Source organism: Mercenaria mercenaria, chromosome 11 (genome assembly GCF_021730395.1).
Source record: "Mercenaria mercenaria strain notata chromosome 11, MADL_Memer_1, whole genome shotgun sequence".
NCBI lineage: Eukaryota > Metazoa > Mollusca > Bivalvia > Venerida > Veneridae > Mercenaria > Mercenaria mercenaria.
In genome coordinates, this window is record NC_069371.1 from 60,602,539 (window position 1) to 60,629,903 (window position 27,365).

The 27,365-nt window shown below is 35.9% G+C and overlaps 1 protein-coding gene across 1 annotated transcript in view; it reads left to right on the forward strand.

The window, feature by feature from the left end:
• LOC123531750 (CCR4-NOT transcription complex subunit 9-like) overlaps nucleotides 1-27,365 on the forward strand; it is a 492,904-nt gene that overhangs the window by 238,034 nt on the left and 227,505 nt on the right. The gene's annotated exons all lie outside the window — the stretch shown is intronic.

Consider the following 27,365-nt stretch of genomic DNA (forward strand, 5'->3'; position numbering starts at 1 on the left):
ATATTTTGATGGCATAGAACGATGAAAGTTTCCGCCCTTTTTTTAACAAAACCTATAGTTTACGAATGTACGGTACGGGTACGGTACGGGATTAGAAACAGCTGTGACTCAATGCAGAGTTTGAGTGCTTGTATAAATAACAGAATCCAGTATATGTCGGACTGAAGCAATTTGAACTAAAAGTACTTTAAATGTATATATTTTGTAACCATGGTGATACTTACCCTAACCTTTAGCCAGTATATTATACATTTTGTACATTAAATGCATGCGAACATACAATAATTTGCGAATTTTTGCCGTACGCGACATTAGATAATCACTTCCGGGCATGCGCAGAAGACCGCACAAACTCTGCAGTGAGCTACATCGATTAGAAACACAACCAAATTGGCACGGTGTTGGGGTCAATATCGACCCGTACGGAAAACTGTAGCGAGTGCCTTTAAGCCCTTTACATACGTGGAAACTAATGCCTGTTTCACATCAGTCTTGCGGCAGCCGTACACCTGTCTGCAACCAACTTTTAGAGAAAGACCGCTTGGTTTCTTACTGCAGTCTCAAGACCTCCGTACAAATTTGCAAAGTCGCTGTGGCAACGTCGCAAACTGGAATATTTGCACATTTTCTTTGCAAATTTCGAGCGGTTTTTGAAGTTCGAAAGACTACTGCATGGCAACACTACTGACAAACAATTTCAGACAGTTTCATACTGGGGCTGCTGTCAACCAATTTTTGCGTTTGTTTAGCTCGAGCTATGTGCAGCTTCCTTGCATTCTGTCACCCAACACACGCTGACGAGATTTCAAACTGACAACATCTATCATGCCACCTAAACATAGATTAAAGGGGAAGAGGAATGCCACTGCTGCTGCTGCTGCTGCAGTTGAGCCTGTGGAGCCCGCCGATTCCCAGAAACATGTGGAACCCCCAATCCCATACCAAGTGAGCTCAGGGACCGACGAGAAATGTCTTGTGCCTATCGAAGTGAGAAGTTCGCGATCCCTGCTCAGTACGAGAACATCCTCGTCCAGTGTTTCAGTGAGCATCCGGAGTTCTACCAAAAGAGACATCGGCTGTACGCAGACAAGCCGTATAAGGACAAGCAGATTTGCATCATAGCCGCGCAAATGGATGAACCTTGTGAGTATAAATTTTTCTTTGCATTGTATTATATTTTGTTATACTTTATAAAACATCATTTTGCATTCCATTATCACGTAAGGTATCTTGCTTTACTGACCACATTTCGAAAGATATCAAAATTAAAATATTTTGTCTTTAGAACCTTCTCATTAAATGTATTTAACTTTACTAAAATATAAATCAGTTGTGCTTGTAGAGCTACTCTCATAATTCAGTGTCATGCAATAACATGCAATGTCAAGCAATAACAGTAAATTGTTTTGTTTTTTTTAAACTTGCAGTATTTTTCGTGGCAGTACACATTTATCATGTTTATACTGTGTTTAGCTATATAATACATAAATAATACGTTGTAACGGTTCAGGTTTTCAGATACGAAAAGTGTTGATCTAATATCTAATATACCTGTAATATTCCCTTTATTCTCTTTCTATTCACAGCGCATAAGATCGTTGGATGGTTGCACATCTGAGCAAGGTATATAAGCTATAGTCAGTGCAGGCACTGGAGAAGCTGACTCAGCGGAAGACCCGGCAGCTGAAGGCCTTTGCCTCCCACAAGGAGCACATAACACCTTAATCGTGTATCTGTGAATGGGTAGCCATCATGAAAAGATTTTCTCTTTTCAAGTTATGATGTAAAAGTGACGGCTGTTGGCGCTTCTCTTTGCATTTATACCCTCAATTTGGGCTAACTCGTACGATGAACGCACAAGCATTCTTACGGCTATCTTGCAAAATTTTGCATGTCGTAGCGTCGCCGCAAGACTGTTTTGCGAATTCTTACGACAGCCTTGTGGCAATTTGCATGGCAGCTGTTCGGCCATCTTGCGGCAGCCGTACAAATGCCTTTCTTTCCTTTCCCTACGTTCAAGCTGCGAGCACCATGCAAATAGTGAGACAGCCATACGAGCATCGTACTGCAGCCTTGCACTACGACCGGTGCGGACCTGTCACGGACATATTGAGAATTTGTCTACTGCACCTCGGCCCTGTGAAATCGTACGACGTAAAATCGCACGGCTAATGTGTACAAGGCTTTATTAGGCGAACAGAGTTAATTATCTCATAAGTGTTCATATGTTGAAATGATACAATATTCTCATGAAGGTGGATATATATGAAAAGTATACGTGCTTTTGCTTATATTGTCAATAAATATCTTTTCCAGTTTTGACATTTTATCTGAAAATGTCTTAAGTTAAAATTAGACCTTTCATCGAAATCACCGGATTCTCCTTTATCAATATAAATTCGATTTTTGTTATTACTTAGTTTATAAGAGTTACTACATTTGTATATAATAGAGAAAAAATGTATCTACATGATTGTTTTACCACAGGTGTTTGAAGCTCAATCAATAAATGTATGTATTGTCATATTCCATCCACTATGAAAGAGATCTAAATGCATATCTTTGATTGAGTCCGCGATTTAACATCTCTTACTAAATGCCAGACTGGCAATCTTAATCAAACTTTTGAGGGTAATAATAATGTTTAATATACATATGTGTAATAGTTGAAACAATATTTTAGAAACTGATGCTTAAAAGTGGGATATTTTACATCTTTAATCTGCTTGTTCTGGAATTCCACATTACGATGACAGGGCTTACTAGTGTGGGAGGTCAACAGGGCTTGGAATAGAAAAATAGAGCATGTCCTAATTCGCTTATTTATAACATGTGTTGTACGATGTTAAGAAATAGCCATGTACAAATGATAAAATTGTGTTGCGACTCAAAAACAATTTTTATTTTTAACTGGCGGCTTTTGGCTCAGCTGAATCGTCTGTGCCGACCTTAAACATAATTGCACTAAACTCCTACGTGATAAATAGTTGTCAATATCAAAACCTAACGTAACTTTTATTAATTAGATGTATTATCACTTCAACACGTGATAAGCGACAGATTGTGGTTGTTAAATGAATGTTTACATTTGTTTTAGTCTTTAAAATAAGTCTTATTTGTTTATGTCATTGCTTCTTTGGAAATGGAACAAAAATACATATTTGAATAAAGTCAACGAAACCACTCGTAATTGCGGTTTCGGGGAAAATAATGCACTTGACCTCAAACCAACTGCTCCTCAATGTTGCAGGTCTGAGCCGCATTCAGCGTAAGACGTCAAAGTATACATGTGCAGAAGCCCTCCTACCTCGAGGTACATTTTTTTTTACCATTTCAACTTTTAAAAGAATCAATTTGTTATATTGTTTTCTGAGAATGCTCATTTTCTGGGAAACTTTAGAGCAACCGAATTCGTCCAAGAGTAACTAGGTACGCCGTTAACTCGCTCATTAAAATATTTAATAAAACATAAAACACTTTTTGAAAATATTTCATAAATAACTTTTTAATTATGGTATGCAATGATAATAAGCTTAGATTGCATTTAAAACAAATTAAACACCTTTAAGATATTAATTATGACACAAATTCAAATTGCGGTGTTACTAGGCTGAGAACAGTAGTACTATCACTTACAGATTTATTATGATATAACATCTTTTAGTAATACAGGAATTCTCTAATGAGAACCACACACTTTTTCCTAGAAGTCATGTACAACCTGGTTCACACTGTCACCTTTTCAGAAGGCTGGCAGATCTAGGTTAGCATTTCATCCCTCACTGAAGTTGAAGGAGCGGCCTACCTCCGCGTGACCTTCAACAAAACGTCTAACCTGTAAGCTCCACATCAAACTTGCTGATGGAAAAGTCATCTCCGGAATCTACCATTCACCACCACCTCGGGAGCTAACTAGAATATATCAAAGATTCTATTTCCGGAGTACTGCCTTGCCCACTTTGAATGTGGCTCTCCAGCATAAATGACTACTGCAAAGACCAGTTAGCAAGTACTTGAAAAGGTCCAGAAGCAAGTCCTTTGATCTGTCAGTGGAAAAATGAAATCAACTCCAATAAAGACAATGGAGGAACTCAGTGCTGTTCAACCACAAAGTCAAGTAATGATGCAATCTGCCAAGTACCAACACTTCCAATATCATCTAAACAAACAGACGGCGGCCTCACAAAATCGTCTGCAGATGAGCACTTACGTACATCAACCCAAGAAACTCACTAAGCACTAAGCGGCATTTTATCAAACTTGGACCCCCTGTAACTCGTCTTGATGGATCGGATCTACTCGTTCCATCGAAATATGATCTGTCCAACACACAATGAACAGAACTATTTCACGACTTAAGTCAACTGTAAAAGATGAGATAGCGAAAGGGTTTTTCACACCTTTCCACCGGAAACATAGACTCATACGTAAACAAAGACGGCTCTGCAAATTCCACTTTCCATTACGGTAGAATTATCATCTACATCTCTCACATCAATGGTGGGTTATATGTAACAGAAACCTACTAAACTGGCGGCTGAGAGATGCTGCCATGTGGTTCTCCTTACAGACTATATGTCCATACTTGATGCACTTAGGAATACCAAACCATTGTCTCTGTTCAGAACATTATACCAGCTGAGCCAAAACATACGTCTGACCTTGCAATGGATCATCGCTCACTGCTGAATCCTGGAAACTAGAGAGAGAGAGAGAGAGAGAGAGAGAGAGAGAGAGAGAGAGAGAGAGAGAGAGAGAGAGCATACAACGTACCCGGGATCGAAACATTGATGAAGCCTACAATGCCATATTTTAGACAGGTCTGAGAAATTTACGCTTGTATAGCTTCCACCTGGGCACAACAGTTCAAACTGTATTCATCAAAACTTCAAAACTTTCTTATGGCGCGGAAAACCAAACAACGGAGCACATATTACACCAATTTCTGGTGCCAAAGCAACATAGAACAGACACGTGGCCAAGGAATACCCCAGGGAGAGAGTTTTTAGTAATGTAGAGGACTAAGGAAGACTGCGCCCGGATGACTGTACATTGAGGGTGAACAAAAAGATGAAAACAAACATTTCCTGATTGCAAAATTTGTTGAAATATGTTTCCTGACAAACTTCATTCCAAACACTTACACACATAATTCGATTAAGAATACATCATAGGTAACAAATTTGCCTCAGGTCAGTTTCGAGAAACAACGCGAGCAATATGTTACGAACGCCTAGCGAACAGTTTCTCAACAGATATATGTATAACTTATTTTTTTCAAAAGTTCCGACAGACATAAAAATTATCGAGAGAAGCAGATGGTTTCCTTCTTCACAATAACCGTGATTTCCGTAATTAGCGTGTACACTACATATATCAATCTCAATGGAAAAAAGACTTGTAACTTATTGGGCTATTCCAGGTATTTAAGATCATAATAGATATATACAAACATGAAGAGATAATATTCTTTAAAACGCAATTAAATGTAATAGAAATAAATTGGGTTTTTTTTTCAACATACTACTTTTTTATGTTTGCTCTGATGATTTTAAGCTTTTTATTAAATTATTATATGTGCTATAACATGTATGTGATAATTTGTGATTTGTTCTTAATTGTTTAGTGTCAGATTTCTTATTTACTTTAATGTACTTTACACGTATGCTATTTCTTACAGCTGTTTTACTTATGTTGACCTTAAAATTTACTTGTGTTTGTCGGAAAATAGCTTTATGCTAGTGTTATATTATGTTTGAACTTATCCGACTTTAAATAAATCTTCTTGTATCTTGCATCTTGTATCCGATGTTTCTCATATATACAAATCTGGCCCCAAAGTACAATTAATTTCCCATAGGGTTACATACAAATATATCAATGCAAGGCTTTGACACAATGTTCTGAAGACAAATGCAAATACCTTCTCTTTAGAAATCTATCCAAGAGAAACACAAAAATCACTTTGAAGTGACCTGTTGACCTGCTACTTTTCTCCTCACATCTGTCAGAATGAATAGTGTATTGCATTTTTACAAAGTGAAGCGGTCCAGCCTACTTTTTGTACAAATCCACAGACAGTCATTTGCACAAAAAACCATGATTTTCCAGAAATTTTTTACCCCTTTCTCTTCATTTACATCAGATCTATAAAATTTGGCTACTTTCAGAAGCTCAGAATATCTATTTACAATCAAATCAATCATGAAATGAGGGACCTCTTTTCTCTCGGATACACTTCCTTTAGGTAACGAAGGGAAGGTAACTGTACCTTGTTACCATCTGGTGCAGTCGTTCTGCGCATGTCACAAAATCATTTTCATCGGAGCGCACGGCAAAAATACGCAAATTTTTGCATGTCCGCACGCAATTAGTGTATAATATGTATAATATACTGACTAAAGGTTAGGATTAGGATTACCATGGTTACAAAATATATACAAAGATACTAGTCATTCAATCGCTTGAATCCGGTATATACCGGAGTCTGTAATATATCGTAGGCGTACCAGATCTGTTTTTAGTCACAGTCTATATTTTAACTAAATTAAAGTGAGTTGACTAAAGGATTATTATATACCCTCTTATATGTAAAATAAACTGAATTAAACACTGTATAAATATTGTGAAATAGCTGTCAAAGCTAAATTGATCTATCAACAAGCAACTGATAGGTATCATTATGTAACATTCTGTTTGCCCTCAAGGATCTATTAAAGGCATCATATTGTTACAAAATGTTAATTTGTCTAACTACTGTATTCATACTAGTCAATGTATTGAATACCCATTGTACTAAACGAAAACTTTTATGTTTTTCTATAAGCAACAAGCCACGTATAAAAATAAGTAAATGTATACTGTAGCGAAAACTGAACCTAACATGAAAATTAAAGTTTTTATATACACGCATTTTTAAGTTGTTACAGTTCAACTGCATCTGACTTAATGAGAGATCGAGGAAAGAAAAAAAACATACGGAATGGACAAGTTCTTGCTTTTAAAAGGATATATTTTCCGATGCCGAAGAACAAAAATTTAAAACCAACAGTATTATATTTAAACATTATCTAAATTATCTAAATTGATATACAAACCGTATGATACATATATAAAAAATACGAATCCGTCTAGTTTTCATCATTTGTTACTGCGTCACCAACGCAGCATATGATATATCAAATTGTTACTGCGTCAACAACGCAGTACATTAGTACATTGATTCATCTAATCGTTACTGCGTCATTAAGACAGTAGACTCTTTTTTCAAAATACCTTTACTGAAAACGTGGGATTTTGATATATAAATGCACATAGAACCCACTTTTTTCTCTTGACACATTTTATGTTAAATACTAATAAAGCAACTGCTCTTTGTTTCATATAAAAATCAATAATTCAGAATGATATTTTCCAGGTTTTCACCTTAAATTATCTAAATTAAACATTGTAGCATGGGTTAGATGTCAGACAGTATATAGTCAGTGACCGACCTATTGCCTCAGTTCAAAATGTGGTACACACATTCTAATGGCTGGAAAGAATGCGCATGCGTGATTCTTAGGTTCGTATGTATTAATTGTGAGGTCAGATTATCCTACTCAGAGTGGACGAAGTGGTCCAGTGGTAACACTGTCCGACTACAAAACCAGGGGTCGTGAGTTCGAGCCCTCGTTCCTCCAACTAAAATAACTAGCATTGAGATATGGGCGTTTTACACCTGGTACGCAAAAGAACCTGAGAAACTTCTGGAATTTCTTTTGTATCTTACTCTATCCCCCTACTATTACTTACAGTCTCCTGCAGCACGGTGTATGATCAGTCCTATATTGTTGGTACAAAAATCGCGTCTTCAACTCACTTGTGAAGGAATCGCCCTTACGAGTTTCCATTGAGGACTATAGATAAGCTTGTGAAATGTCAATCTGACTAAAGTACATCTCCTATTACGCTACGCATAGGATCTGAAAACGACCTATTCATTGCCTCGTTCTGACGGCCCTTTCACTAGCCAATCAGAGCCTAGCTTACAACATCTTGCAAATCTACCTCTAGCATTGACTTTTGATATTTACAATTCTTATGTCGTAATGTATCAGATAGCCGGTTAGCTCAGTCGGTAGGCCACTTGCTTTGTAAGCGAGGGGTCCCGGGTTCGAGTCCTGGAATAACTGCATATTTTTCTTACTCTTTGACAATCGAACAAGTCGCCTGATTGGATAACATAAAAATAGCAATAATGGAAATCCAAAATATACAGAAGACGAATGTGAATGGGTCGTTCTCAGATCTTCGTTTAGAAGATCAAGTACTTTAGTCAGATTGGTGAAATGTAGTAAATTAATAAAAATAGTAATAAGAGAAAAGAACGTGTATAATTATATTTCATCTAGAAATGACTTATAGTCTGTACAAACCAGTCTAATTCCAACTATTTTATTTAAGGGAAAAAACATGGACATCTGTGATTTTATATGTATGATGTAAGCTTGGTTGGCTCCATGTCTTCATGTGTATTTTCTGTGTAAATATTACAAGCCTCTAACGGTTTCTCTAATTGCAATAGGCTTGAAAGCGAACATCATGAATCCTGACAGACAGCGCAAATGCACTATGTTGGTTTTCTCACGGTGCGGCTCATATATGAGAAACTTATAAATATAAGAAACATGACAGAACAAACATAGATTTAAACCACTTAAATTGTAAAGAAAAAATGTTGTATGCTGAAAAAAGTTCTGATTAAAAACTGTGCATTTTTGTCGCAATTTTTCTGTATTAAACAAGAAATGTTCTCAGATTTTAGAGTTTAAAACAGGTATTTCATATTAATTTTGAAATTCACGTCATTATTTGTATCAGATATGAAATACATGTATAACATGTACAGAAGTAATTTAAGATTACCTGCGAGGCAGCGGGGTGATTCGGACTATCTTCCTCGAATCCAGTCGTTTGATCCAGAGCAAGTTGCCGTCTTGCGATACTTTGAAGTAAATAGATTGATTTTGGAGTCTGGCGGCGTTAGATTCTTCTAAAGTAGGAAAGATTCTGTTCCGTAGCCTCCTCTCATTCCATGGCAGTGTATAACCAATGGATACTTATCCTGGAGTTCAGGCAAAATCTTTTTCAGTTATTACACTTGGTAGTACCATTTCCTCATAGGCTTACTGTGGTCAATACCTACTTCTCCAAATGCTATGACCCTAGGGTGGCGTAAGAGTCTCAACATATGACGAATGTATGGTGGCATATTTCTGCATACGATAACCAGATAAATTTCGCGAAAATGTATCAAGATTTCGCGAAAAACAGAATTTTTTTCTCGAAAAAGATTGCGTTAGTGCCCACTACTGCATAGGGAAACCAGATAAGTTCCGCGAAAATGGACTAAACTTTCATGAAAAAAAGGTAAAGTTTTCGTGAAAATAAAATGTTTTCGCGAAAATAATATTCTATTTTCACGAGAACTTTACCGTTTTTCATGAAAATTTGGTCCCCTCCTCTGGTTTTCTTATGCAGAAGTGGACACTTACACAAATTTATCCACTTAATATTTGCAGTTCCTTTCGAGAAACGCTTTTATGTTTTCGCGGAAAGCTTATATTCTTTCGCAAAATGTTTTCTTGAAAACTCGATATATTTTCGCAAAACTTGTCTGGTTATCGTATGCAGAAATATGCCACCATACGAATGTCCTCATTCAGTCTGCGTTGGTTACGGCTGGAATGTTTTGGCCAAAAGCCCTCTTTAGACTTGTAACTCTCTCATAATCATGACCGTATATTGAAAACTGCAATTTTGTTGTAAATGATGGAATTTGGCATTCTGTAAAAATATGATATGGCCTAAAAAAAGACGGACCTAAAAAGCATTCAGACTGACAACAGACAGTCCAGTATCATTATTGGAGATATTCATTAAGATCTATGAACATCTGAATAACCTATTGCATATAAATGCCTGTAATGTACACAAATATCTTTATTCGCCGGAAAGTGTTCCAGGGCCAACATACGCTATGTTTAATGTGACACTACTAACGAATGCATATGTTCAATTGAATATGAAAGGTATCGGTGGAAAGGCCATAGGAACAACTAAACGGGGACATCTTGAATTTGGCGCTAAGCGTAATTAAAAGGCCAGGAGAGTCTCAATGAGTATAACTCCCTCATAATCATGGCCGTAAATTGCAAACTGAAATTTTGTTGTAAGTGGTGGAGTTTGACCTTTTGTAAAATAAAATATAATATAATATGGCATAAAAGAGAGGCCTAAAACAGGCAACAAACTGGCAACAGGCAGCACGATGACATTATTAGGGATATTCGTTATTTCAATTTCCTTCACTGTGAATTCTGAAATGTTGTTCAATAAAGATATGCCGGGACCAGAGATGAAATTGGTGTGGTACGACCCTAACTCTACAACGTACACCCGGCATTGGGGCCAAGACTGTACAATCCATTATTTATTTTAGTTAGCAGTTTGGAGATATAAGTAAGGAACAGATGGTTTCCATACCATATTTAAGGATATCTGAAGCATTGTGGGAGATGTTGGACTTCGGGGAGCTGGTTTCAGGGGCGGAAAGCCTCCAGCTCATTACGAGACGGTGAAAGAAAAGGCTGCAATCTCTAAGAAATTAACGGATGTAACTGATGAGCAAGCCACAAAAGTTCAGGCTATACTCTATCGAAAACAGCAGCCCATTACTACATAGTACTACAGACCCATAGAGTTCATCTGATGATAAATCATGGAAGTTGAGAACATCAACATCAGAGTCCGATATTTAAGTTGCCGGATAAAATTCCAATGCATACCATGGTTCATAATGTGACGCAAGCATTAGAAGCATCAATAATGACCAGCCCAGGTTCAGGATATACCATGCCATCCTGCCCTATGCTACGTATGTGGCCATTGGAAGGATGCCATATCCGATGATGTATTAATCACCACCGGGTGCTCCCAGCTTGCCCGGGAAATATGTCAGGTGCAGAGCTGTTGGACTTTCACCTTGGCAAACTCCGCAAATGACCATGATTCGGACACCACAACCTACATCCACCATGACATCCACTTTAGAACACGTAGAACCTGGACATACACTCATGGGAGACCGGACTACACCTCAGTCAGCTTGGGACAGTAGGGCGCGGGCACATTAAGGTTCTATTCTATTCAAAACAATTAATACCACCTAACATAAATGTTTGCGATTTGCTAGAAACAAACAATTGGCAAGGAAAGATAAATGTGTTCCACCAGCTGCAAATAAAGATGTAGTTGTTACTTCCCTTGGATCAGGATGTTTGATAAAAAAAAATCATTGTTTATAATGATTTTCTTGGTAGCATACATGAAAATATTAATTCTTTTTCGAGCTAATTACATTGCAGCATGATCATCGGAATAACGCGATGAATTGAGACCAAATAATTCTGCAGCTGAAATTGTCATTGTCATTTGATTATGATATCAGTTTTTTTTTACCAAAAAATTTCAGATCAATTCGTCCAAAATTTCCAACAATTTTCAATATTTAGTTTACTAATGACATCCAATAAAAACAACCCGCAGTATCCTTTCCACCAAAGATCAGTAAATTTTAGATCAAGGCAAAAATTAAATGTATCCAAAAATGTTAGCCACATGCCTAAATAAAGTTTAACTGCTTCCGAAATACGCAATCTATAATGTGGCTTTTTCACACTGGCCATAACATCATAGCGTCTACGTAAAATGCCCTACTAATACGTTTCACTTGACTGCAAAAGGCTATTTACCTACTAATGACTGAAACGTCTTGAAAGTAAATTTTTGTTCCTTTTCTTTAGTAGATACTGTGCCCGTCCGTCTGCCAGAGTAAGAGAGTCTAGATTACCAATGACTCAACACATACTGCAGCACATTTTGTCAGTTTTGCCTGGCGTGTGCTCAAATTTATACGAGAGTAATTTAGTTGCGATGTAACTCATTGCAGACTTGGAGCGGTCTTCTGCGCATGCACGAAAGTGATTATCAATTGTAGCACACGGCAAAAATATGCATATTTTTGCATGTCCGCATGCATTTAGTGTACAATATGCATAAAATACTGACTAAAGGTTAGGGTTAGTATCACCATGGTTACAAACTATATACATTTAAGATATTTTCGTTCAAATTTAGTTAATCCGGTATGTACCGGAGTCTGTAATTTATACCGGCGCTCCAAGTCTGCATTGAGTCACAGTCATTTAGTTGCAGCAGCTTCCTGTATTGTTTTGTTTGCTTTTCTTAGAGTGGGTGAACTGGCTGTAACAAGCAAGAGATCAGTTTCAAATGTTATTACTGTCTGATTTAGGAAGGTTCTATCAAAATTTTTATTCGGTATTCTAAAACAGATCAAGATGCAAAAGGATCACTTTTAAAGATCAGTAGGTCAGATTTGTACGGTTAGAAACAGTGTGGAGTTCTTGAAAAGACATCCGCCATCTGGAAAACCATTTAACACGATACCAGATTACAGAAATGTTTGAACAAATTACAGCTTGATTACGGGAAATTTACGCCGCGATCTTTTAGAATAGGGGCGGTTACTGCTGCAGCTATGACAGGTTACAATGTTGAAACAATTAAGTACGCCGATCGATGGCGCTAGGAGGCTTATCGTGTTTATCGTAAACCGGAGTCCGTTTACATATTGGCACTTTTGACATAGTTGTATCTTTCTTATGCTTGTGTGCATTAACTAGCTTAACAGTTGTAATGCTGCCATGCAGGTGTTGTTACTTTGTGAGTAATTTAAACCAAGTTCTTCTTTGCTCAGTAATGGTGTGGCTGGTTTGATTGTCAATCATAAAGCAAAAAATTTTTGTTGCAAGACTGTGAACTTTGATCTGAAGTTAATATTTATATGTATTCTACCAGGAAAATCATTTAAAACAGGTTTTCATATAAAACATATTGATCCAAGGGGAGTAACAACTATATCTTTATTTGCAGCTCATGGAATACATTTATCTTACCTTGCTAATTGTTTGTTTCTGGCACAGTTATCGTCTGCATTGAATGCATTTATCTTAGCTGGTTTTACACACTGGCACCAGATCAGAAAGAAAATGCCTCCGTACGTGTTATACCCTACCCCTAGGTATTCTATAAGAACCATGGTCGTGAACGGGAAAATATACTAACCCGTTTCAATCGCACATTTCATACCATAAACACGCAGTGTGGTAAATGTGTACTATGGATATCAAACAAGTAGTAATTTATCTTCCATTGTGTACCGGTCACGTTTTTTCAATACATCTTATCTTAGAAAAACAACGCGTAGTTTATAGTAATTTCAACATTACACAAAAAACTTGCTTGAACTTCCCTGGTGAAGTTCCGTTCTAGATTACAAAACCATTCTGATTGGCTGTTGTGAAAATGTATGTCAATCGTCATTTTACTACACGTGTTCGCTAAAATGTGAAAATGCAGCAAAATGTGCAAAATGAATAAAATATACAGAACAGATGCAGACCAATGTACGATTTCAAATTAAAGATCATACACAAGATGAATTTCATTCATCATTTCGAGTTTTAGTGTAAAATTGTGATTTTTTTAAAATCTGTTTTTGTTTGTTTACGTTTCGCCAAACATGTGCGCACTGCCGTGACCTCTAGACCGGATGTTCATTAGGGAAGTTCAAGCAAGTTTTTTTTGTAACGTTGACGAAAGCATAAAATATGTCGATAATCTCAGCAATATGGAATATTGAGACAATGTGACTGGTACACGATGGAAGATAAATTATCGCTTGTTCAATATACTAGGTACCCATTCACCGAACTGCGCGTTTAAGCTGAGAAATGTACGATTGAAACGGGTTAGTGCACTTTCCCGTTCACGACCATGGTTCTTATAGAATACCTAGGGGTAGGGTATAACACGTACGGAGGCATTTTCTTTCTGATCTGGTGCCAGTGGTTTTACAAACGTGTATTTCTTTTTTTTTTCTATTTTGTTTAAACTTGTTTTAATATCTATGAAATTTTAATCAGTAAAATTTATTTCATTTCCGGCTCGTCCGCTGTTGCAGAATCGTCAGTTGTGTCCGTTTCAGAATTTCAGAATAATGAAATCGCTCATCAGAAGCTTTTTTTCAATGTTCACCATTTGGAGCTATGGAATGGTATGTTAGTGTATAATGTGGGAGTAATGTACTTATATTCCATCGGTAAAAATTGGACGTTCACAAAGAACCCGTGTATGCTGTATTGCCGTATTATTTTTAAAGCCAGTTGAAAATCCGGTATTGTATCTATGCTGAAAAAAAGTAAACAGTATAGTTCAACCCAGTATCGAACTCCGGACCTCGGGTGTTATACCTAGCGGCCTAACCCATTGCGCTAGTACAGTACTTCCTTCGTCGATTCTCAGTTTGAGATACTAATCCATATCGTTTATGCGTGATTTACCTAAACTGGTAAATGATAAGGTCGGCTGCGTTTGTTTACAAATATCAAATTATCGTTCGATTACTGTAATTGTTTTTGAATAGAAATATACGCATTGTAATATTCAATACAAGAAACGCGGCAATGCCACGAAACCAGGTTTTCAACACTTTTCATAAGAATAAACAAGAGTGCCAGAACAATATACGCTCGTCACAGCAAATTTCTTTACTCTAGCACCTGTATTTGCAGATGTAATTTTAATTTTGTGGTTGTTTAGTAATCATTGTAATTCTTATGTTTTTCTAAGTCCACAAAAAAACTCCTTACCAGGAAGAGATACCTTAAAATACACCTAAAATTAGAAAGTAACAACTATGTTGTACCACAGAAAAGTGGTCTTGGTTTTTCCCTACGGTCAATTATAAAAAGTTACAATATAAGTTATTTATAGTAACAACTAAGGAAAGTTAATCTTTAAAAAAAAAAAAAAAAAAAAAAAAAAAATTGTAAGTCCACACAGAAATTCTTACCAGGTAGAGATTGGTCAAAATACACCTCAAAATTGGAGGTAACCTGCATGTTGTACTACAGAAAAGTGGTCTCGATTTTTCCCTACGTCTAGTAATGAAAAAGTTACAATATAAGCTATTTATAGTAACAACAAAAGGAAGTAATTCTAAAGAAGGGAACTGCGCAAGACACTTCATCTCATGATGGTGTATAATTGTGCCAAGTTACATCAAAATCCCTCTATGCATGAAGAAGATATGCTCCGGACAAAGTTTTCAATCTTGTATCCTTTGACCTCTAAGTGTGACCTTGACCTTTGACCTAGGGACCTGGTTCTTGCGCATGACACTCCGTCTCATGATGGTGAACAATTGTGCCAACTTTCATCAAAATCCCTCCATGCATGTAGAAGATATGCTAACCCTAACCCTAACCTAACCCTAACCCTATTTTTAGTAACAATGACCTTGACCTTGATCCCAGAAACCCCAAAATCAATCCCAAGCTACAACTTTATATAAGTTTTCTATACACCAAGTTTCATAATGATAGCTCATTCCTAAGTTAAGTTATTGACCGGAAGCCCTTTTTCTATTTTAAGTAACAGTGAACTTGACCTTGACCCGAAAAACCCCAAAATCAATCCCAGCCTTTGTCTTGATATAAGCTACATACATACCAAGTTTTATTCAAATATCTTTACCGAAACAAAAGTTATTGACCGGAAACACCAGTTTGACGCCGCCCTCACCCCCCCCCCCCCCCCCCCCAACGACCTCCCCCCCCCCCCCCCCACCCCCCACAACGACATACCCCAGTCTAATAACTCAGGTTTTTGTTGAAAACCTGGTTAATAAAACTCAGTTAAGCTTTTGGGTTCTTCGTTTCAGTGTCTCACAGACTTCATCGGATAAATTCTACTTGACAGATGAATTAGTCAATAATTCAGTATTGTCTTCATTAGATATTTTTGAAAGTTTTTTTCTTCATATTTTTAACAGTTAACGGCCACGCGCCACACTTTAGCACACAAAACCACAGGTATTTTATATAGAATTTTACATAAAATAGTCTCTATTTTGACGGGCGTCACTGTTCATAGTCAGGATTTTCATGCTTTTTCAATGACAATTTAAGGTTAAAAGGTAGGACTGGAGCAGGTCTTTAAGTAAATATGCAAAACAACCTCCTGTAAATAAAATGGAAACATAGACATTCCCACGAACGATCTTTTATGTTTGCTTTTTTTTTTTTGGTGGGGTGGGGGGGGGGGGTTCAAGTCATCTTGGCACAAATTTAATGTCATATGGCAACAGACAGAACAACAAGTGGTTACCTGAATAGAGCAAGTCGGCAACGTGCAAGCCATTTGTATAGCTTCCTCATATGACCATATGACCATCCGATGTATGACTAAAAACCCCGACTAAAAACCCCAGAGGTAAGGGGCAAGTATGCTGTAGTCATCTACTTTTACAACTCGGCCACAGCGCTTGTGAGCTTGTGGTCTTTCTGTACAGGTTTTACTATAATACGAACGGAGCTCGTCTACTGCGTAGTTACATCAAAATGCGTCATAGAATCTTAAATATCTTAAAAATATTGTTCTTGTCAGCTGTGCTAAGAATCACGTGACTTGCATACGTCATGCATTTCATGAATAGAGAGCGCTCCATTTCAACAACTGCTTTCAACGAAAAATTGAATCAGCGCTGATAAAGATGGATAGACTTGCATGGATCTCTCTAGTAAGTTTAATTTTCACTCTATTTCAAAGTGTTGTTAAACTTTGATTAGTTTTGTAAAAAATACAATAACTATTTCTTGCTTTTATTTTATTTTTATTTTGTTAAATCAGTCTTTTGTTGACATTTTATGGCTTTGGCTTTGTTGAATTGTTATTTTTTATTTCTTTTCTGAACGAAAAATAAGCGCTGTATGAAAACTGAAAAAAAGAGGTTTGTTCTTATTCAATTAATTCTCAAAAGAACTATATCCTTATGCATGTTCTTTTAAATGATGAAATTAAAACAAAATATGTTTATTCTATCCAATATATAAAAAGAGGTTTTAACGCGTTCTAAGTCACCGGTCTGTCATTACCAAACATAGAAATGCCAACATAGTATTCTAGAATATAATTAAATGTCGAACATTAATTGATATCTTTTTTTTTTTAATTTGATTAAAGAAGTTTCGTACCAACTGAATCGTAGTTATCTTCATTGATTTTGATATTGTAATGCGTAATAAAATAAATGCGTTTTTTAACATTCAGTTCTGAGTTTGTTTCACTTATTTCTATGTTTCAGAATGCGTGCACTGTCATATAAAATAATTTTGATATCATTGATAAATCCCCTTGACAATTATATTCACACCCGAATCCAGTTCAGTATTGTACAAAAACAGTAATGAAAAGTATATAATTATGATAGTTTTATAATGTCGGAAGCATAAGTACCTTTTCAAATCTACAAGAAAGAGTTTTCATGGATTTGCCCGGTATATGTAGTTTTGATATTCAAATATCTGTTATTAAAATAATAAAAAACCAAGTACTTAATACGTGAAAAATTAATGACATTTATTATACAAATATTCAGAAAAAAATCCATGGTGGCATTTCTCTGCTATCGCGATACTTATAGGTGTCATCTTAATATAGTACAGCTTTCTGAATAGTCTAGGTTTCTTGGAAATTTAACTACGATAATTCGCATAATCATACAAAAGTACTAGCAGCTGCCATTTATTAGAAAGTTTGCTATCTCGATAGTTCCAAACCGTATCATGATATTTCGAAATTTTCTGAAAAAAAAAAGGTTTATTCAAATCACTTAAACTTTATTGAAAAAATGATTTATCGAGAAAATGAATGCACACCTTTGCTGGATTGTTTATGATAAAGTGTGATAGCTATTGTGGCATATTTCTGCCAGCTGTCACAATAATGTTGTAAATTTTCCATGTAATTTGTACGTTATTTTTTTAAACGTTTCAGCAATAAATAATGTTTTCTAGATACTTTTCTTGATTTCATGAAAATGTTTAGCGCATATGCGCACAATTTCGTGTTAATGGAACGGCTAGCAACCACGAGTATATTTTTATGGTGGTAAAATTCTGCCACGATATATAGCTAGGCAGTTCTTCAAAAATTATCTTGATAAGACGAAGTTTTATGAAAAGATCACCTCAATACTCGAAGGTTTCCTGGAAATATTATGGCGATAAATTACATTATTATCCCGATACCTTTAGTGTAAGTGCCCACAGCTGCCATTTCTTAGCTATACAGCTATTTTGATACTTTCAGAAATTAACTTGATATTTGTAACTTTTCTAAAACGTTTAACACAATAGCCAAAAGTTTCATTGCAATTAGAAGAGTATCCAGAAAAAAATATTGCGATAATGTTTTTAGAAAAATGCACAACAGTTACTTTGCTGGAAAGTTTAAAATATTATCTTCATAGCTATCGAGCATCAGAAAAGTGTAAACATTTCAATAAGTCTTTTTTTTCTACATATGTTTCTTATTTCCAATATGTCATTGCTTTCATAAACACATTTAATCGAGCGATCTTTATCCGTGCATACGATCAAGTTCGTGATAAATTATATTCAAAGGTATACGTTATGTTAAATTGATAATTGTGACATTTTAATGCTTTTCCATAAGTTAGATTGTCAGTAAAACAGTCCGATAATTCTTAATGAAACCCACCTCGACCCCTAACATAAGGTCAAGGTCAAACTTACAGAGCAATAATTAACAGCGTCCGCTCTATAACTCAGCCATTTATCAAGTGATTTTTGTATTACTTGGCAGGCAAAAGTGTAAATAATAGTATTCCAACGTGACATGCGCAATACAAGATCCTTACCTTAAAGGTCAAGATCATATCTGGAGTTCAAATGTCAACATAATTTTTTGTTCGGTCTCTAACTCAACCATCCACTCAGGGATTTTAGTATTACCTGGTACAAATGCTACCCATAACGAGACAATGTATCATGCAGACCGATTAAAGGTAAAAGTTATACTATGATGCTAAATGGTAACAGAGTATTAAAGAATCTGTTTTGTCATTGGTCCATAACTCTGCCATCCGTCAAGAGATTATGATAGTACTTACTATAATAATTATAGCAGAAATGTTTTGACGCAGACCCTAGCTTTAACAGAATTTTTTTCTTGTCCGCTCCATCATTGAACCACTCATCAAGGGATCTTAATATTACTTATCACAACTGTTCCCTATAATGCGACATGCTCAACGACTAGACCACTGTCTCGAAGGTCAAGGTCCCACTTAGAGGTCAAAACTTAACGCCGTTTGTTTAGTGTCTTAATACTACTTGACACAAATTTCCCAATAATTAAGCAATAAAATCATCACATGCAACTCACTGACCAGTATGTCAAATATGAAGACAAAGTTTATTAGGCCCTATTCCGTATCTGTTTAACAACGCTACCATCAATGGAGGGAAGTTGAAATTACATGGCTTCAGTGTTTCTTACGGTGAGTGTGACCTGAGCAAAACCAAGACCACAGCTGAAAGGTCAATACCTCATTTTGGGTCAAAAGTTAACAGGATCTGGAGTGTGTCCCCTCAATAATACTTCCATCCACAAGGGGGTTTAATATCAATTGCCGCAAATGCTTCACATTATAAGACGATGTTTCCCAGACTCCTAGATCAAAGTTTTCGTGCTGTTTTTTTCTTGTCCAGTCTGTCACGTTGCATGGATATTTGAACAATTTGACGCATACTTTAAACATTACAAGCGGTGTGTCATGTGGACCAAATAAAGAATTTATTGGTGTCCTTTTCTCAGAATTACCTCCCTTCAATATGATGAAGTATTTTGTTATATGTTTTCTCTATTTTCCCACCAATTTACAAAACGAAATTTTAACACAATATTTTTCGGCGACGCCGTCTAAATTCGTTTTCGTTACCTATGCCACGTGACTTCAGTTTGCAAATCAAACTACTTGATAACGCATTATAGATAATTTATCAAAATGGAAGATTTATGCAACACTCTGCCTGATTGAACGAGAGTGTCAATTTCTTTCACTCTGTTGATTGTGCTACGCTGAGTGAAATGTAGACAAAGCGTTTATTCTAAACGACGCTGTTCACTGTTTTAAAGCTAACTTTGGCTCAGTATATTTAGCAAGAATTTTGATATATCTCAAAATGATAAGTAAGTTTAATAAATATGATAAAAACCTGTTCAAATACCAACATATATCAAATTAAAGAAAGAGCTGAATACGGTCTGCGTATCACATGAATAAGGGTGTGATAAGAGTCTTTTATGTACAGAAGTGCTTTTTAAAAGATTTTCATTGTTACAATTGTCGTCTGTATATGAAAAGGTTTCTTGCTTTTGTGACTTATTCATATTGCATATTAAAATGAGTACTTGTTTAGTTGATATATTTGTTATAAATTATTTAACTGGTTTATTATATATGAATATTTTTCTTTAGTATGGTATGCAAATATTGAACTCAGTTGAAATCTGTTTTATTATATATATGATATATAATGACTGAATCTCATTGCACTGAAATGAAGGTACGCTGCATACAGTTTATCTATGTGATATGACTACGGTCAAACTTTGCTTATGAAACAGAAATATTGAAATAAATACAATTGTATGTTTTGCTTGACCTTCACTTTTTTATAGGTGTGACGTCATTGTCCAAAGATTCATGAATAGCGAATATGCATTTGTTAAAGCGGGATCAGTTGGCCTATTTTAGAAATAAATAAAAATAATATATAAAAAAATCCTTTAATTGATTTTTTCTCATGTATTCTAATCAAACTTGATTTGTAGCATCTTTATTAGGCCCGCAGCCAACTTTGTTCAGCTGGGACATTTAACCCCTTTTAGGGGCTGCTAGAGCTAAAACTAGAAATGCCTTTATACAGCGTCTCATGAACAGCTTGGTGGATCTTTGTTATACTTGGTCTGGAGCATCATTATAAGGTCCTCTTCCAAATTTATTTATATAGGAACTTGGGCCCTATTAGGGACCACTATAGCTAAAAGTAGATATGCCTTTCTTCGCATTAACCACTAAAATGTAATGGATTTTTATCAATCTCGATGTGTAACAATATCGTAAGGTCTCCTGCTATTTTGTTACAAATGGGGATAGGGACCAATTTAGCTAAAAATATAAACACGTTTAATGACCTCTTCTCATGAACCGCTTCATGAATCTAAATCAAACTACTGCTGTAATTATTCGTCTAAGGATAAACGAAACAAATTTGCAACCCTACGAAACCTTTGCGAAAAATTAAAAGAGAACCATTTAAATTGTTAAAGTGCGGTGTTTAGTTTTGCAATTTGAAAAATGTTATATGAAAGATGAATGTTAGATGAAAAATTCATAAACTTCTTTCCTTATTACAATTCGCCGACCATCATTTTTAAAGATATTTCTTGTTATCAATAGATTTAAGGCAGTTTGCAACAGTAGATTACTGTAGATTTTCCTTACCAAACATTTGCGTTATAACCTATGGTAAGTAAAGCACAATATTTACTCAATTGACTGACAGATACCAGATATTCCTTAACCACTGGCCTGATGTTGAAATAATTTCACAGTTTTGTCCAAGACTGGTAAAATTGATTCATCAAAATTGATTCCAAATTTAGTTGACAGAATTCTTTTTCTCGGGTGAATTACTATCAAAATACGGTACTTGTTTTAGATGTGCTGACATCAGTGTGTGCAAACTTATTTAGGGTCGCTACCAGTAGCCTTTATTGGAAACTCCTCCGGAATGAATACTTTAATGGGAGGAAAGTGTAAGTTATAGAAACACTCCAATTCGAGAAGAGTCCATGGTTCATAGCAAGCCAGGTGTAAAACCTTTTATTTGTTTGATGATAGAGAATTTCGAAACAATAATACCAGTTACACTTCAAAAGTTCCATTTTTTATCAGGTCATTTTGGTAATATCGTGTGTTGACTCCATCTCTGGTTATGGTGGCTGCAAACCACAAGCATGCACGACTCACTACGAAGTAAGTGTGTTTTAGTCGATTTAAAAGTTACACTTTTTGCCTTTATTACGATCATCTAACGGCAAATGTTGCAATTTTATCGCAAATGTAACAGCTTTATCGCAAATGATGCAGTCGTCTAATCGCAAATGTTACAGTTTTATCGCAAATGTTGCAATCTTATTACAAATGTAAATGTCACAGTCCCATCGCAATATTGTCATCTAAATGAACTACATGGGAATAAAAAATGTGTTTAATGAGCTTTGCTGGAATGTGGATAGTTGGTCGATTATCAGGCCATCATAAAATAAAGCACTGCTGAGTAAAAAGCCTTCTGTTGAATATATAGAAGATGGGTGCTTGATTTCTTTTTTTTTTCTTGTCCTAGAATGTTGTTTTCTGGTAGTTTGCCATTAGTAACATCAGTAGTTATCAAGCAATTGAGCCGAATGACATGTTTCTATAATGCAAAAACACCCTGGCCTGAGGTTCTTTGCCTTTTAAGTGGAAAGATGAAAAATATCTTTTGGTATTCTGTAACGTAATACAATCTGGAAGATAGGTTTATCATTAAATACACTAGTGATTTTACCATTATTTATAAATAATTGTTTCCTTTAGAAGTAAGTGCGTGATTGTTTTGATGGCGTTCACGTCTTATCGACATTATTTCTGTCATGTGGCAACTTTCCACTTTATGGTTGTAAAGGATCCCAGGAACCCCTACTAGTATCATTTCAGGTACGGTTGGGCACCACCGTCCGTTTGCTGGATAGCTCCCGCACTGAAGAAAGTCCACAACCCAATAATTTTTTCGAACTAACGTTCGTGGGGATAAATGATAACTTTGTCAAACTGATCCAAAGTCAGTGACCTTCTGTCATGACTAGAGTACATCTTGCGCTGTAGGTCGCCCTTGGATATAGTTTCTAAATATCATAAAAAGGAATATTCCTAGCAAAAATTATCAACCTAGATCGAAGTTATTGATCCAAATTCTCAAAGTAACGGCAGGACATGGTGTAAATATTATTTTAAGCTACGTCGAACTAAAAAAATAATCAATTTATTTCAGTGTCCTGGCGAATATAACCGTTGCTACAATGACGTCTGCTGTAAATGTGAGTAAAACTTTATTGTTTCATTATGACATCTGTATAATAACTGACCAACCGTAGAGCTGCATTTTCGAGTGTCTGTCATTTCTGATGAAGTATTCGTATTGATTAGTACGTCAATATATTCGTTGAAGATTGGCTAGAAATACGGCCCTCATGTTTGTGGTATTATGACTTCAATCTTCATTTATTTGCAATACGAGGCAATATACGGCCCTCATTTTTGTGGTATTATGACTTCAATCTTCAATTTGTTGAAATACGAGGCAATATAGTTTTTAAAACTTCAAATATATCTTTAGTGGGCTAAATAATGAACATTTAATGTATGCAGAAGTAAATATCACAGTAATTTAGAAATCAATATCAGGTTTTTACTATTCAAATTCGTTTCCAAATTTCCAACAATTTTCAATATTTGGGTTTACTAATGATCCAATAAAGACAACCCGCAGTACCCTTTCCACCAAAGATCAGTAAATTTTAGATCAAGGCAAAAATTAATGTATCCAAAAATGTTAGCCACATGCCTAAATAAAGTTTAACTGCTTCCGAAATACGCAATCTATAATGCGGCTTTTTCACACTGACCATAACATCATAGCCTCTACGCAAAATGCCCTACTAATACGTTTCACTTGACTGCAAAAGGCCATTTACCTACTAACGACTGAAACGTCTTTAAAGTAATTTTTTGTTCCTTTTCTTTAGTAGATACTGTGCCCGTCCGTCTGCCAGAGTAAGAGAGTCTAGATTACCAATGACTCAACACATACTGCAGCACATTTTGTCAGTTTTGCCTGGCGTGTGCTCAAATTTATACGAGAGTAATTTAGTTGCGATGTAACTCATTGCAGACTTGGAGCGGTCTTCAGCGCATGCACGAAAGTGATTATCAATTGTAACACACGGCAAAAATATGCATATTTTTGCATGTCCGCATGCATTTAGTGTACAATATGCATAAAATACTGACTAAAGGTTAGGGTTAGTATCACCATGGTTACAAAATATATACATTTAAGATATTTTCCTTCAAATTTAGTTAATCCGGTATGTACCGGAGTCTGTAATTTATACCGGCGCTCCAAGTCTGCATTGAGTCACAGTCATTTAGGTAGCAGATGGCGGTTTTTTCTAGTACTTCGGACTTCCGAGCGATGTGGCCAAGTCAGACGGCTTCCGATATCTTACGAGATGCAGACCTGAAATAAAAGATACCGGTTTACATCTTACTTGAAGAAGAAATAAAATACATAGTAAACTTTATACAAAGCCTAGATTTTTAAATCCACAAGCCACCTGAAAGATAATTTCAGCCCGCGAAAATACATGACATTTCAGCCCAAATTAGCCATATCTCCAACTGGCCTTAAAATGTTAGGAGAAATGATAGAGCCAAATGGCCACTTGCATTCTGTACTCAGTTTCAAGTATTACTTGCAGAGCTGGACAAAAATACCTGTCAACCGATTACTTTTTTCACTATTTTCAACTGTGTGAGGTCTATATGACATTTGACAGTTCACAAGACGCTCAATGCTGATATTGGTACATATGCATTTCAAGCAGTTATATGAAAATGATGCCATCAAGCTTACATTCGCATCTGCCAGAATTTCTGCAACATACCATTCTTAAACTTGTTAATCACAAACTCACATCAACAAATATTTCAAACATCAAAACAGCCTTCACTTCAAGGTTTTATCTCTAATGACAGATTTTGACCTGGCCAATTCGAATCTGTGGCTGGAAACTACCAACTGCTACCTTAGTTGCAGCAGCTTACTGTATTGTTTTGTTTGCTTTTCTTAGAGTGGGTGAACTGGCTGTAACAAGCAAGAGATCAGTTTCAAATGTTATTACTGTCTGATTTAGGAAGGTTCTATCAAAATTTTTATTCGGTATTCTAAAACAGATCAAGATGCAAAAGGATCACTTTTAAAGATCAGTAGGTCAGATTTGTACGGTTAGAAACAGTGTGGAGTTCTTGAAAAGACATCCGCCATCTGGAAAACCATTTAACACGATACCAGATTACAGAAATGTTTGAACAAATTACAGCTTGATTACGGGAAATTTACGCCGCGATCTTTTAGAATAGGGGCGGTTACTGCTGCAGCTATGACAGGTTACAATGTTGAAACAATTAAGTACGCCGATCGATGGCGCTAGGAGGCTTATCGTGTTTATCGTAAACCGGAGTCCGTTTACATATTGGCACTTTTGACATAGTTGTATCTTTCTTATGCTTGTGTGCATTAACTAGCTTAACAGTTGTAATGCTGCCATGCAGGTGTTGTTACTTTGTGAGTAATTTAAACCAAGTTCTTCTTTGCTCAGTAATGGTGTGGCTGGTTTGATTGTCAATCATAAAGCAAAAAATTTTTGTTGCAAGACTGTGAACCTTGATCTGAAGTTAATATTTAAATGTATTCTACCAGGAAAATCATTTAAAACAGGTTTTCATATAAAACATATTGATCCAAGGGGAGTAACAACTATATCTTTATTTGCAGCTCATGGAATACATTTATCTTACCTTGCTAATTGTTTGTTTCTGGCACAGTTATCGTCTGCATTGAATGCATTTATCTTAGGTGGTTTTACAAACGTGTATTTCTTTTTTTTCTATTTTGTTTTAACTTGTTTTAATATCTATGAAATTTTAATCAGTAAAATTGATTACATTTCCGGCTCGTCCGCTGTTGCAGAATCGTCAGTTGTGTCCGTTTCAGAATTTCAGAATAATGAAATCGCTCATCAGAAGCTTTTTTCAATGTTCACCATTTGGAGCTATGGAATGGTATGTTAGTGTATAACGTGGGAGTAATGTACTTATATTCCATCGGTAAAAATTGGACGTTCACAAAGAACCCGTGTATGCTGTATTGCCGTATTATTTTTAAAGCCAGTTGAAAAACCGGTATTGTATCTATGCTGAAAAAAAAAGTAAACAGTATAGTTCAACCCGGTATCGAACTCCGGACCTTGGGTGTTATACCTAGCGGCCTAACCCATTGCGCTAATACAGTACTTCGTTCGTCGAGTCTCAGTTTGAGATACTAATTCATATCGTTTATGCGTGATTTACCTAAACTGGTAAATAATAAGGTCGGCTGCGTTTGTTTACAAATATCAAATTATCGTTCGATTACTGTAATTGTTTTTGAATAGAAATATACGCATTGTAATATTCAATACAAGAAACGCGGCAATGCCACGAACCAGGTTTTCAACACTTTTCATAAGAATAAACAAGAGTGCCAGAACATATACGCTCGTCACAGAAAATTTCTTTACTCTAGCACCTGTATTTGCAGATGTAATTTTAATTTTGTGGTTGTTTAGTAATCATTGTAATTCTTATGTTTTCTAAGTCCACAAAAAATCTCCTTACCAGGAAGAGATACCTTAAAATACACCTAAAATTAGAAAGTAACAACAAGTTGTACCACAGAAAAGTGGTCTTGGTTTTTCCCTACGGTCAATTATAAAAAGTTACAATATAAGTTATTTATAGTAACAACTAAGGAAAGTTAATCTTTAAAAAAAAAAAAAAAAAAAAAAAATTGTAAGTCCACACAGAAATTCTTACCAGGTAGGATTGGTCAAAATACACCTCAAATTGGAGGTAACCTGCATGTTGTACTACAGAAAAGTGGTCTCGATTTTTCCCTACGTCTAGTAATGAAAAAGTTACAATATAAGCTATTTATAGTAACAAAAAAAGGAAGTAATTCTAAGAAGGGAACTGCGCAAGACACTTCATCTCATGATGGTGTATAATTGTGCCAAGTTACATAAAAATCCTCTGTGCATGAAGAAGATATGCTCAGAACAAAGTTTTCATTCTTGTATCATTTGACCTCTAAGTGTGACCTTGACCTTAGACCTAGGGACCTGGTTCTTGCGCATGACACTCCGTCTCATGATGGTGAACAATTGTGCCAACTTTCATCAAAATCCCTCCATGCATGTAGAAGATATGCTAACCCTAACCCTAACCTAACCCTAACCCTATTTTTAGTAACAATGACCTTGACCTTGATCCCAGAAACCCCAAAATCAATCCCAAGCTACAACTTTATATAAGTTTTCTATACACCAAGTTTCATAATGATAGCTCATTCCTAAGTTAAGTTATTGACCGGAAGCCCTTTTTCTATTTTAAGTAACAGTGAACTTGACCTTGACCCCAAAACCCCAAAATCAATCCCAGCCTTTGT